The sequence below is a fragment of the Leucopleurus acutus genome (genome assembly GCF_964270905.1).
Source record: "Leucopleurus acutus genome assembly, chromosome: 5".
NCBI classification, from domain to species: Eukaryota; Metazoa; Chordata; class Mammalia; order Artiodactyla; family Delphinidae; genus Leucopleurus; species Leucopleurus acutus.
In genome coordinates this window covers 115,258,965-115,271,278 of record NC_139147.1, presented here as the reverse complement: position 1 = coordinate 115,271,278, position 12,314 = coordinate 115,258,965, and positions in this window count along the sequence as shown.

The window sequence follows — 12,314 nt, the reverse complement described above, 5'->3', positions numbered from 1 at the left end:
AGACATATATAGATTGCATGTCCCAGGCCATGAATAAGTCTCTCTACTTCATGATGGTTCCAATATACTTTCCCTTTAGGACTTCACAGTTCCTGAAATGATTACTTTCCAGGTGGAGAAAACAAATTGAAACACAAAAAATTATCTGTTGTAAAGAGGTTGCCATTTTGGTCCTAACAATTCTTTGGATAGAGATGAGATCACAGTTTAAAAGTTACGGCTTTTCTATTCTTTGCTCCCTTCCTAAGAAGGGAGGCCAAATGAAGTATTTTCAAGGGGACTTTCTTATAGATATGGGCAAACAGATCTGTGGGTCTTTTCTAGATGAGCATAGTTTTGTTTAAACATGATGATGATTAAATAAATTAAAACTAAAATATTTTCCTAGGAAGGAGTTAGAAAAACTGCTTCTACCTCATCCTCTTCAGATGACCCCACTGCAATAAAACTGCTGTTGAAATCTGAATTCTGAGTCTTAATTGCTAAGTTGGAAAACTGAGTCTTAATTGCTAAGTTGGAAATGTATAAAATATAAGACTTGCTGAAGGTTTGCAAAGTCACTATCCTTGGACTTGAAATTATATTTTTAACCAGGAGGACAACATGCTTTTCTTTTTCTATTCAATGTTTCTAGTAGTTTTAAATATATATATATCTTATAATTTTATTTTAAACTAAAGCAAATATTTATAATACTTTATCGTTTATAAAACACACATTCATATATTACCTCATTTAATCTTCACAACAACCTTTTGAAGTGGGTATAAATATTAGTCCTCTTTGACAGAGGAGAAAACTGAGGCTTGACCAGCCTAAGTGCTTTATCTGAGGACTTTAAGCTGCTAAGTGTCCTGGGTGGGACTTTAAGCTGATTTCAGACTCTCAACTCAAAGTTCTTTCCATTAACTTGGCTCTCTCATCTTCAGTCATTTTCCCACATGTCTCATTTGCAAGTATTTTCCAGTCACTGGAAAATAAGATAAAATATAAGATAAAAATATACAGTGGTCCTCAATAGCCTGCATTCTTTTCCACAAATTTTCATTTAAGTCAATCCCATAGATGTTTATTTAACTCAGTGATGATGACACAGGGGCTCAGTCTGTTTTAGGAAGGTAGAATATTACAGTGGACTAAAGACTCTGGAATCAGACTGCCTGGGCTTGAATCCCAGCCTACCACCTCCTAAAAGTGTGACCTTGGGCAAGTTTTTGTGCCTAATTTTCTCCATCTGTGTAAAGGGTTAATAATATCATGTACCTCATAGGGTTGTTATGGTAACTAAAGCCCTGATGTAATTTTTTTTAAAGCAATACAACCACTGGTGCCAAGCTCTAGGACAAAGAAAGTGGAAGAGCTTCCAAACCTCCCCGTCCTCCCATCCAAGGAAGCACAGGACTTGAATAGCACCTGGTTTGAATTTCTCAGTCAGTTACCTTGTGGTGATGCTACCTGGATTCAGAAAGACACATGTAGCATTCCTGCCGAGGAGACGAAAACTTCGAGGTCTGTCTGCCCTCCCCTTCAGTTCTGACTTATCCTGTGACTTACCTAAGTCACATAGCTCCTTAGCGGCCCCTCCTCAGTTCTCTCTTCTCCCTTCCCCCTTCCTTCTCCTCCTTCCCTTCCATATTATTCTATCTAATGATGCTTTTGTGAAGGGTGATTGAGACACATACAATCACTTTGTAAAAATATAAAATGGCCTGTGTGAAAATGCCCTGTGGTTAAATGATGACTAAAAAAGAAATAAAAATCAGGGGCTTCCCTGGTGGCGCAGTGGTTGAGAGTCCGCCTGCCGATGCAGGGGACACGGGTTCGTGCCCCAGTCCAGGAAGATCCCACATGCCACGAAGCGGCTGGGCCCGTGAGCCATGGCCGCTGAACCTGCGCGTCTGGAGCCTGTGCTCTGCAACGGGAGAGGCCGCAACAGTGAGAGGCCCGCGTACCGCAAAAAAAAAGAAAGAAAAATCAGACCAACAAAGCCTAACTATCTGCTGTGAACTAGCTTGCTCAATCTCAGAATTAATGATTTCAGATATGTTAATTTAAGGATGCCTCAGACCCTTGGGCTTGATGCTGTTATTATATAAAGGAGTGATTTGCCTGATAGATGCGCATGAGTTAGCAGTAGAGTCAATGAAAGGCCTCTAAGACTTGACCCCTGGCTGGACTAGCAGCCTGATTGTAACCTTCGGCTGGCTTGCTTTAGACTGAGACCTTCTGCTCCATGTTCGAGTGGCTCAGAGGGCTGCCCTCAGAGCTTTAAGAGCTAGGCTATAGAACAAGCCCTGTAACCACATGTTCATAGCCTGGAGATGTCCTCCAGCCTTGGGGGTGGTGACTTTGTCCTTTAAAATTTCCCAAAGCAAGTACGTATGTACATATATGTATGTATATATGTATACACACAATATATATATATATGACTTGGAGCTTGAATATATAAAGAATTCTTGCAATTCAGTAATAAGAAGACAACTGAATAGAAAATGGGTAAAAGATTTGAACAGACACTTCACAAAAGAAGATATATGCAAGTGGCCAATAAGCACATTAAAAATGCTCAACACCATTAATTATCAGAGAAATATAAATTAAAACCTCAAGGATATATCATTTTATATCCATTAGAGTGGCTGAAATTAAAAAGACTCACAATACAAGGGGCTGCCAAGCTTGGAGAGGCACTGGAGTTCTCATATATTGCTGGTGGGATTGTACATGATACAACCACTAGAGAAAATAACTTGACAATTTCGGCCGAAGCGTCCATATGACCTAGCAATTCCATTCCTAGGTATTTACCCAAGAGAAATGGAAACATGTCCACACAAAAACATGTCCACAAAAGTTCATAGCAGTCATGTTCTGCGGTAGGCAGCCTCTAACATGGATCCCAACGCTTCCCACCTCCTAGAATTCATGCCTTTGTGAATACCCTCTCCTGGAGGGCGGGCTGATCCTATGACCTACCTCCAGCAAAGAGAATATGGCTGCAGTAACATGGATGGACTTAGATTATCACACTAAGTAAAGTAAGTCAGACAGAGAAAGACAAATATCGTATGATATCGCTTATATGTGGAATCTTAAAAAAAAAAAAAGATACAAATGAACTTATTTCTAAAACAGAAGGAGACTCACAGACATAGAGAACAAACCTATGGTTACCAAAGGGGAAAAGGGGGTGGGAGGAGGGATTAATTAGGAGTTTGGGATTAACATACACACACCACCACATATAAAATAGATAACCAACAAGGACCTGCTGTATCACACAGGGAACTATACTCAATATTTTGTAATAATCTATAAGGGAAAAGAATCTGAAAAGGAATATATATACACATATATGTAAAACTGAATTGCTGTGCTGTACACCTGAAATGGACATGATATTGTATATCAACCGTATTTCAATTTAAAAAAAATAAAGAAAAAAATTTTTAAAGAAGAGAGAGAATATGGCAAAAGTGATGAGAGTAGCCCACAAAAACATTCTCTACTCTCTCTTGCTCTCTTCCCTGTTTGCTCTGATGAAGCCAGTGGACATGTTATCAGCTTTCCTATGAAGAGGCCACATGTCACGGAACTGAAGGACAACTCTGGCCAACAGCCAGGGAGGAACTAAGGCTCTTGGTCCAGCAGCCCACAAGTAACTGAATCCTTTGAATAACTGTGAGCATGGGGACGAGCAGTCTGGCCAACACCTTGATTACAACTTCATGAGAGACCTTGAGGCAGAAGCACCCAGCTAAGCTAGACCTGAATTCCTGACCCACTGAAACTGTGACATAATAAATCTTTTCCTTTTATTTTCTTTTTTTAAAAAATATTTATTTGGTTGCACCAGGTCTTAGTTGCAGCAGGCGGGCTCCTTAGTTGTGGCTCCAGGGCTCCTTTAGTTGCGGCTTGCTGGCTCCTTAGTTGCAGCACATGGGCTCCTTTGTTGTGGCAGGTGGGCTCCTTAGTTGTGGCATGCAAACTTTTAGTTATGGTGTGCATGTGGGTTCTAGTTCCCTGAACAGGAATTGAACCCAGGCCTGCATTGGGAGCGGGGAGTCTTATCCACTGTGCCACCAGGGAAGTCCCTTAAATGTTTCCCTTTTAAGTCACTAAGTTTTATGGTAATTTGATACACAGCAATAGATAACTAATACATATTCATTGTAGTCAAAAACTGAAAACAGCAGGAGAATGATAAACATACTGCTGTATTCATACAGCAGAATGCTACTTAGCGATAAAAAGAAACAAACTTCTGATATCTGCAACAATATAGATGAAACTAAAACCACTAAACTCAGACTTCCCTGGTGGCGACATGGTTAAGAATGTGTCTGCCAATGCAGGGCACACTGGTTTGATCCCCAGTCTGGGAAGATCCCACATGCCACGGAACGACTAAGCCTGTGCGCCACAGCTACTGAAGCCCGTGCGCCTAAGGCCCGTGTGCCACAACAAGAGAAGCCACGGCAATGAGAAGCCGGTGCACCGCAACCCCACTCACCACAACTAGAGAAAGCCCGTGCGTAGCGACGAAGACCCAATGCAGGCAAAAACAAAACAAAACAAAACAAAAACATTAAACCCAGGAAAGCAAACTGCAAACAAAAGAAAACATACTGTATGATTCCATTTATATGAGAGCCTAGAAAAGACAGTATTTACAGTAACAGTAACAGTTACAGTACAGTTACAGTAACAGAGAGCTGATCAGTGGTTGCCCAGGGCCAGGAGGTGGGGTTGACTGCAAAGGAGCAAAGGAAACTTCTGGAGCGATGGAAAGGCTCTATACCTTTGTCATAACTCATTGAACTATATACTTCAAATAGATATATAGGCATGTTTTACCATATGCAAATTATACCCCCAATTAAATTGATTTGCAAAGTTAAACAAATAAGTCCCAAAGCATATACAAGGTGTAAGTCAATGGCAGGAAATTTTTAAAATCTGTAGGAAATGAACAGCTTCCTAGCAAATATAAGTAATCGAAATTGGCCCAAGAAGATAGGAAAAATATACAGTGACCATACAATAAACTTAAGGTGATTAAAAACTACCAAAGGCTACTTAGAAATTATTTAACTTCTTGATATTCAGTTTTTTAATCTGTAAAATGGAAATAAAGTAATACCACACAGAATTTTTGTAAGAATTGAACGAATATGCTTAGTATAATACTTGGGACACAGTAGGCACTCAATACTAGTTTCCCTGGTCTGCAGTGGTGTTTTGAGTCCTTTTGAGGATAACTTTACTTCTCTTTCCAGATGGATAATGTCACATTACTTAATTCAGTCAACAAACATTGAGTTCCTCCTCTTGAGGCTCTTCCCAAGGAGATTCCCAACTCCACAGGATGGGACAGAGTTTTTCTGTGTTTTCCTTTCCTGGACCTAATTGTGGAGAGAGAGGAGAAAACACAGCTAAAAGCAGGAAGCAGGAGGCTAAGCCCTCAGAAAGGAAAACACCACCCAGGGAGGTAGGAGATCCCTAAAGAATGTCTTCAGCATATTCAACACTTACCCCCTGGGCAAGCCCTAAACTAGGATGATAACTGCCAATTCTGCACTGAAGAATGCTGAGGTTTCTAAAGTCTAAGCCATGCTGTTGCAAAACTGAGCACTTAGCTTCTTAAAGCTAAGGGCAAGATTGATGGAACCAGAGCTTTTCACTACAGGTGCCTTCACCCCCCCTCCCCCAACTCCTACGCCTCCCCCCAGGGGAAACATCTGGGCTGAGGGTGGAACCTGCTCTCCCTGGGAGGTTTGGGAGTGGCATTCAAGGAAGGCAGCCTCCTGCCAGGTTGGAGGTCTGAAGGAATGTGGCAGGTCACTTCTCTGCTGGCCTCCTCACCTCTCCATACCCCATGAATGTTTCTCTTGGCCTCCTCCAAGATCTGGGAACGTTCTAGTTTTCAGACAGCTGCTGGAGTCTCCTTCAGCTCTGACCTGGGTGACACAGATTCCTAAGAATCTGCCACCACATCATTGGAACTTTTCAAGAATTTCCATAGGTGACTTCTGTGGACTCTCCTCCAGATAGACGTGCACATTCTAGGCAAGGTAACTGGCATTGAAATCAAACAGATCTACCAACTGGACCCTGCCATACAGCAGCTCTGTGGCCTCAGTTTTCTCATCAACACATTGGGGATGATTATATCACCTCCTTTTAATAGTATTGAGAATGACGGAGAATAGCATACATCAAGTGCATGGTACTGTCCCTGGCTCACGATAGAGCCTCAATAAATATTAGTCTTCCCTAATCACTGTCACGTCACACACTTCCAACAGGAGCACGCAAGACAATTCCCTCTATCCTATACATTTTCCCCAGCGCCCCTTACAGAAAGCCACAGTGAATTTTGGCGAGATCTGGTTTGTTCTGCAAAAGACAGTTCAGGCTTCCCTGATGGCGCAGTGGTTGAGAGTCCGCCTGCCGATGCAGGGGACACGGGTTCATGCCCTGGTCCGGGAGGATCCCACATGCCGCGGAGCGGCTGGGCCCGTGAGCCATGGCCGCTGAGCCTGCGCGTCCGGAGCCTGTGCTCCGCAACGGGAGAGGCCACAACAGTGAGAGGCCCACGTACCGCAAAAAAAAGACAGTTCAATTCAATTTAGACTTAAGAAGGATTTGTGGAGCACAAGCTCCCTCCTTGTAGGTCCTGGATGTTAGAGATGATTACTGGTTACCTATTGCCAAAACCACACCAAAATGTAGTGTCTTAAAACAACAATGTATTATTGACCTTTGTGGTTCTGTGGGTTGACTCAGCCTAGCTGCCTTGTTCTCACGCCATGGTACTTAGTGCTGAGTCATCTGAAGGCCTGTCTGGGCTGGGCATCCAAGACAGCTTCTTCACTGACTTACCTGGTGTCTCCGTGTTCCTTCACATGACACCTGTCTCCAGCAGAGGAGCCTAGACTGCTTACCTGGTGGCTTAAGGCTCCATGAGAGAGGAAGCAGAATCTGCCAATGATCTTAAAGTCTGAGCCTAGGAAGGACCCAGGGTGTCTTCTGACAGATTCTGATGACAAAGCAACTACAGGCCAGCCCAGATTCAAGGAAGAAGGACGGGCTCTACCCCTCAATGGGGGAGTAGCATATGTACACAAAGGGAAGGAACCGATTGATGGTGGATGTCTTGACTTTAGATACAACATACGATTTCCACGTGGATATAAACACAAGATATTTACTTGTATGACTTTTTTGAGCTGATAGTTTTTCACCCAAGTGTGCTGTAAACACCATTCACCACATGTCTCAAGCTTTTGAGTTCCTACCACTGAGAACGAGGCCACAGCGAGGGACAGATCTGTGAATGCGTCAGATCATGACATTTTCCTGTTGGCTAAGATGGCTTCATCACCTTGGAACCCTTTTCCCCCACAAATTTCATCCTCCATGTGAGCGTGTTACTTTGTAGTTCATTGTTCTGTCTTTAAGGTAAAAACCAAGGCTTCTGATCAGTCAGATGCTGCTTTATATCTTTCTATTGTCCCAATAATCATAGCTTCCAATGAGTTCTAGTTACTCAGCTAATTCTTCTGCTTAGTATAAGCCACGTCCTTTAATAGCTCCTTGTACTTCAAGGCACTTACCTTAACTTGTAACTGTATTTGTGAGATTGTTAGATTGATTTCTATGTGCCTCACTATACTCGAAGCTCTATAGTCAGGTACTATTTATCTCCAGCATATAGGTCTGTACCTAGTACATACTAGATGGTCAATAATATTCTTTGAATGAATGCATCGTTTCTTTTTTCCCAAACTATTTAAGGCTGAAAGAAGATCAACCCCATTAAAATGGAAAGAAATTTTAGAAATTTATTTCAAAAATATAGTGTTTAAGTGTCAGACCTTAGAAATCTTGACATCCAACTTAAGAAAAGTGAAATTATTGGATTCTGTGACTCAAGTAGTACAAACGAAGTAATCCTTAAGAACCATTCCACAGCAGAAGATAGGACCTCAGGCACGCTAAGCCCTACTACAGGAATATATCTACGTTTTGACTCCCACTTACCATTCCCGACCGTCTTGCTGTGTTCCTGTATCTCACATTCCTTCCCAGTTGCCTCATACCTGCTTACCTAACCCCAGCTGATGGATGTTACAGCTGTAGTGTCCACTTGGCTTAAAATCACCCTGAACTTCCTGACCCTCTCAGTAACTTTCAAAGGCCTGCCCTGCCTCCCGCCCACATGCACACATAACTCTGGAATCCTTGATTAAATTCCAATACCCTGATTCTCAACGTATTCAGACACAGCTCCATTCCGCTTTGGAACTCCTCAAACTGCAAACACAGGTGAGGAATTAGACGTTAGAAATCTTTTTATTCTTGCTTTTTATTATGAAAATTTTAACAGTAAAGAAAATACTGTAATGTTTGATATGCCCATCACCCAGCTTTAATTATTATCCATTCGTGACCAGTCTTTTTCCATCCACAACTCCACCCACTTCCCCTCTCCCCTGATGGATTTCAGTATCCATCTCCAAAAGATAAGTACTTTAAAAAACACAGCTTAAAAAATGATCACACCTAAAAATTCTCAGGGCCCATTTCTGATGATGTCCCTTATTGTTCCATGTAAGACATGGCACTAACAGACTATTGGCTTTACTTTTTTCTATTCTTCAAAGACCACCAGGAACACCTGTAGTTGGTTTTTCGTGGGTGGCAGTGGTGGGAACACACACCATGGGGAACCATGGAGCGTCTCAATAAGAGGGCATCAGAAGGAAGTTTGTAAAGGATTTGGACGCTGGTGGGGTAGTTTGGGGGACAGCTGAAGGAAGCAGGGACTTACTGTGGATTGGAGGTTGTCAGAAAGTGGAGGCAGTTCTATGAATGGATATCTCAATAGGTCACCTCTGTGGGAGGTCAGATTAGAGAAAGGTGAATGCTGACGTTGGTAAAGAAATTACTTTCTCCACTCAGTAAACGAGGGGAACGTTTGGTATTTTGTGTTGCACAGCGACCTTGTTTTTGTCTCACTTGATTGTGATCTGAGAGGGACCTCATTTGTTATAGATATTCTGTAAGATTGTTTCTGTGCAGCAGGAAAGCAAAGTGAGGCTGTGAGTGCCAGACCAGCTTGTAACAGTGTTGACATCTAGCTGTGAACATCAGATCCATTCTGGATGTCAGGGGCAATGTTTTTTCTTTCTCGTTATCCTACCACTTTTTAGGGTATATGAGTTCACTGAATACTACTATTTTTAGTCCTGGTTCTGCATGACTTTCTGAACCTATTTCCCCTTAAGATCATTTTTTGTCACTCATAATTTATGTGTGTGTGTGTTCTATTATACTATATTCAGCTGTTTATAAAGTTTCTTAAATCTTTTTCTGGAGAAGAAAAATGAATTCATTGTCAAATGAATGTTTGAAAATGTAAAACTAGCCCAGCTGTCTATTATTTATTGTCAAACACTCCAAAATCAAACTCATTTTGGGTGGACGTTCAATAACATTATTTGTGTGTAGGGCAGTCAGCAGGCCTACATTACAATTAATGTATTCAATTGAACTGGGCAATTTTCTCAAACGTTTTCACCTTCACTGGGACCTTCGGAAAGAAGTACATTGTACTCAGTAAAAGGTACACCACAAAATACACACCTCAGGCACATACCTTACCAAACTTGAAATTCTACAAAGCAATGCTTATTATAGTGATATACCCCAATACTTTCCATTTTATTTCATTAAAAATTAAATACTAACCTTCTAAATTGATTTCGCGACCTCCTCATAGATCTCAGCTTGCAGTCTGAAAGACCAGCTTGGCACTAGGAATTTACTTTGCACAAAGTAAAATATTTATAGGTTCTTCATTGATATTGACGTTGCTGTTGTGTTTTGAAACCATGGTGGGTGCTGTAAAAATCATTTAAAAATCTTTCCTGCCTAAAATGATGACAATCATGCCGAATGGCATAGTCTGTGACAAATTATTTGTGGAAAGAAATCTTGGCCCTCCCTCTTACTACTTTTTGGCTATCCCCATGCAGAGATAAACTCCATCATACATCAGGACTCTCATAACTGGATTTGAAGCCAAGTCCGACCTTAATTATCAACGAAGAAGAACTGCATTCCAGTGCTTGTCAAGAAGAATGATTTCTCTTCTAGCCCTACCAAAAGCTTGGCTGGAAGACATGACCATAGAGGGATGACATTTGGAGATATGTATCAAACCTAGGATTTTCTTGTTGACTCCCCATTTCTACCCTCGTCACTGGCAACATCATTCTTTTTTGTCTCCTGGCTCTTTCATTTGCCATAAAGAAGAAAGGACCCAAATTTACCCAAAGTAAAGGAGATTCAGAATGGAGGTTGTAAACTCACCATCAAAAGTAGACATAAACTTGGCTTTGAAGATCAAGACATTTATTCACCAACAATAGACTCGAGACCAAAGAACAGAGAAGCAGGACCAGGCTGAACACTTCAGGATGGACAGCCTGGGTTGGGCGTGGGGTTGAGAGTGATGGAGATTAACAAAGGAGGGGGCATTACTAGGCTGGAGGTGAGTGGGGTCCTGCTGGGGACACCTAACCAGAGAGGAATCCTGACAAGAGTGGACTAAGCCTCAGGGGGCTGCCCAGCCCTGGCAGAGTGAGCTGCGTCCTTCACAGTGGCAGACTGTTGAGCCAGTACATTTGACTACCCATTGCCATTCACCTAAGGAAAGCACTTCAATTTTAAATAATCATTCCTGCTAAGCGTAGTTGTTTTAGCTGCTACAAAAGAGTTTGAGCACCTTAAAAACGAAGGAAATTCTGACACGTACTACAACGTGAATGAACCTTAAAGACATTAAGTGGAAGAAGCCTGACATAAAAGGACAAATATCGTGTGACTGCATTTATATGTGGTACCTAGTGCAGGAGGTGTCTCCTGCCAGACTGTCCATTGCCTACACCCCCGTTCCCTGAGGGGAAAAAGAAGAAAACAGCTTTTTCTTCCCTGAATTATCTACATCTATGGAGTTACTATAGACACAGTTGCTCCGGTCAAAAACCTGGGAAGTGGTTTTGGCTTTTCTCTTTCCCTGTGCCCCCTCATCCAGACTTCGCCACGATTACCCTCCAAATCGTATCCCAAATCTGCCACCTCTCTGCCACCATCAACCTCGGTAAGACTCACTTGGGCCACTACCATGGCCTTCTGTCTGGCCTCCTGACTCATATCTTCGTCTTGCTATAATCCATTCCCCACTCAGGAACCAAAGTGATCCTTTTTAAAAAAAAAATTTTATTTATTTATTTGGCTGTTCCGGATCTTAGTTGAGGCATGCAAGGTTGTCGTTGTGGCATGTGGGATCTTTTTATTTATTTATTTATTTAGTCACAGCATGCAGGATTTTTTAGTTGCAGCATGCTGACCTCTTAGCTGAGGCACACGGGCTTCTTAGTTGCAGCATGCATGCAGGATCTAGTTCCCTGACCAGGGATCGAACCTGGGCCCCCTGCATTGGGAGCAAGGAGTCTTACCCAGTGGACCACCAAGGAAGTCCCCAAAGTGATCTTAACTAAAAGAAAAAAAAAATAGAAAGAACTGTGTCACTCTTCTGCTTAAAACCTCCCAGTGGCCTCCCAGTGAACTTGGACTAAACTCCCAGCTTCTGACCCTGGCTTCAAGGTCCCACAAGACCTGGCCTAGCCCTCTCTCCAACCACAGTGCCACCTCTGCCTTAGCTCACGGTCCCAGCAACACTGGGGCCAGGTCTTCCCTGGACGAGAAGGAAGGATATTTGTCCTTCCTTCTCATCCCCTCAGTGTTCCCTACTCACCTCATTATTCTCTACCTTCCTATTCTGCTTGGTTTCTTTGTAGGGTCATCTCAATTTTTATGTATTTTCTTCACATTTGCCTACTTTCTCTCTCCCCAGCTAAGCCCCATGAAAGCATGGACCAAGTCTGTTTGATTTACCTCTGTAAACCCAGCACTGCTGGGCACAGAATTGGTACCCAACAGAATATTCATTGAATGAATAAATAAGGAGGTATATAGGCTGTATAAGCAAATCACATACAACGTAGGAAGTGATAAGTGCTAGAAAAAAAATGTGTGCTGTTTGAATTCAGAGTCAAGAAAAACAACTGAATGTGGGGACGGGCAGGGGGAGAATTAGAGAAAGTTACAAGTGATTACATTCTAAAAATATACCCTGAATATGTACCTTATATGTAAATCATATGCGTCTTTTAGACATTTTGCCCTTTTTTGTTCACAACGTTATACTTTAAACGTTGATACGTTTTTCTATTACGACC